Genomic DNA, 2,519 nt, shown 5'->3' on the forward strand with positions numbered 1-2,519 from the left:
ATAAATTATTATGTAAGTTGGATGTGGGTTTTTTTAATCTTTGTCATTTAATAAAAACGATATATGAAAAAAAATAGTATGTTCAAATAAATACATATAAAATTTAAAGATACATATGATTTTAGAGAATTCTATTCATGTGAGAAATTAAATATTAATCACTACTAATTGAGCAGAGGAATTCAAATTCTAAAGTCACAAATCAATAATCATAGGCAACTTCAAAAAACAGACTTGATCACTGTCTTTTGCATACCTAATTTTTAAAGCACATGCTTTATAATAAATATATTTTGAAAATGAAAACTATTTTTATCAATTCTACTCTTGAGGTCATAAAATGATTACATTATTTCCCCTTTCCATTCATTGTAGGCAAATTCTTATGCACTTCCTTTCTCATTTTAATTTTATGGAGTCATCTCTTGTTAATTGCCCAGGAGGATTTAAACTTACAAGTCACACACACACATGCAAACACAAACTCACAGGTACATCCACAAACTCTCACACAAAACTACATAACTAAGGAATGCTGTAAAATAGCTTACCTGATGTATAATATTCTTCCAAAGGAAAGATTATAATTTTCCCCAGGAAAGATTTTATATAAAATCAGTCTAAACCTGTCTTATTAGTTAGAGAATGTAAATGATTTAGTTGGATGCACACATACATCCACCTCTATAAGATGTATGGTAAAATAATATTTACAGTGCTGAGAATAAGGGTCATCAGTTTTTACCACAGTGAGAACTTGCCAAATAAACTTATGCCACAAAGCCTGCAGTATATGCTATGAGCTGCTTTTGTTTATATTTTTAAATTTAATTGACTATGAGTCTGCAGATTATTTCTTCCTTAGAATACACACAGAGAAAAAGAGAGCTCAAAATAAGACCTTACTAACAATGAAAATTGGAAATGGGATAAATAAAGGCCAGTAGTCACAATAGGGTAGACATCAAGGAAGAGCTTTGGTAGTTAATACAAACAGTAATAATTAGGCCATGAAGGAGTTTTGTATGCATTCAAGATCTGGTCAATGTTTGTGTACTCAAAATCAGCATTGCTGAATTTCAAAGAGAGAGTGAGATCAATTTTAAAGCTAATTAAGAATCCCAATATAGTTAGGAGTCGAGCCATATTCATTGCTAATATACAAGAGGGAAAATATGGTAGAAAGAAACAAGAATGACATTATCTACATGAGAAATGTTCTAGAAAATTGGCTACTCTTTTAATATGTAAATTTATTCACAAGGGTATATAGTTCCAGTAAATAATAAAGTCTATTAAAAACAAAGTTGTGATTTTCTCTCCAGTGAGTTTCTAAGGTGGGACCAGCCAGGAGGCACAGGCTGCAGAAGCAGTAGAGCAGCTGGGACAGGGTCCTTTCTACCTCCATCTATAACCAGGAGGTGAGCCTGTTGCACAACCGTCTGTGCACCTTTCCCTCCAGGGAAAAGCAGGTCTCCAGAGAGTACTCTGTCCCCTGGACTCATACAAGATCTCCATTTTCTCTCCAGTGACTTTCTAAGGCAGGACCAGCCAGAAGGCACAGGCCACAGAAGTTTCAGAGCAACTGGGACAAGGTCCTTCATTCATCCATCTGCACCCAAGAGGGAAGGCTGATCCACAGCCTTCTGCACAAGGGTCTTACCAAAGGAGAGATGATCTTCCCGGTGTGCTGACACAGGCTTACAGAATCACAGGAGGAACAACCTCCAGCCAGAGGCAGCAAGAACATCTAACACCAGAGATTAACAGATGGCAAAAGGCAAACTCAAGAATCTTACTAACAGAAACCAAGACTACTTGGCATCATCAGAACAAAGTCCTCCCACCACAGCAAGTCCTGGATACCACAACATACTGGAAAAGCAAGATTTTTATCTAAAATCATATCTCATGATGGTGATAGAGGAATTTAAGAAGGACATAAGTTACTCCCTTAAAGAAATACAGGAGAACAGAGGTAAACAGATACAAGCCCTTAAAGAGGAAACACATAATCCCTTTAAAAATTACAGGAAAGCAAAACCAAACCGGTGAAGGAATTGAACAAAACCATCCAGGATTTAACAACGGAAGTAGAAATAATTAAGAATTCACAAAGAAAGGCAACTCTAGGTTTTCAAGATAGAAATGCTAGGAAAGGCCAGTGTGACTAGGCTGGGGTCCAGAGCAGACCTTGGGCGCAAGCTCCACAGCCAGTCCCACAACACCCAGAGGAATCTCCACTCCCAGGCGCTCTGACACATCCTGGATCAGAGGTGAGGAGGAACCAACATCTGTCCCAACACTGGGAGTAACTGGGTCCAGCGGCACCAGGCATACAGGAACTCCGCCAGCCCGTTGACTCCGGTTCCTTCCAGTCTATCTGGGTTAGTGTTCCGAGCAGACCTTGGGCGCAAGCTCCACAGCCAGTCCCACAACACCCAGAGGAATCTCACAGAGAAAGCCACACTCCCAGGTGATTTAACAAGCCCAGGATCCCAGGATCCCAGAATCACAGG

At 38.9% G+C, this 2,519-nt stretch overlaps 1 pseudogene across 1 annotated transcript in view; it reads left to right on the plus strand.

Moving 5' to 3' along the window:
• Positions 1-1,532, plus strand: part of LOC116100299 — a 4,284-nt pseudogene extending 2,752 nt beyond the window's left edge. The window contains exon 2 of the transcript XR_004122558.1: positions 1,463-1,532. The product of XR_004122558.1 is annotated as a serine/threonine-protein phosphatase 2A 56 kDa regulatory subunit delta isoform pseudogene (transcript). The remainder of the gene's footprint in view (positions 1-1,462) is intronic.
• Positions 1,533-2,519: the final 987 nt, after the last annotated feature.

This window comes from Mastomys coucha, unplaced genomic scaffold (genome assembly GCF_008632895.1).
Source record: "Mastomys coucha isolate ucsf_1 unplaced genomic scaffold, UCSF_Mcou_1 pScaffold21, whole genome shotgun sequence".
Taxonomy (NCBI): Eukaryota; Metazoa; Chordata; class Mammalia; order Rodentia; family Muridae; genus Mastomys; species Mastomys coucha.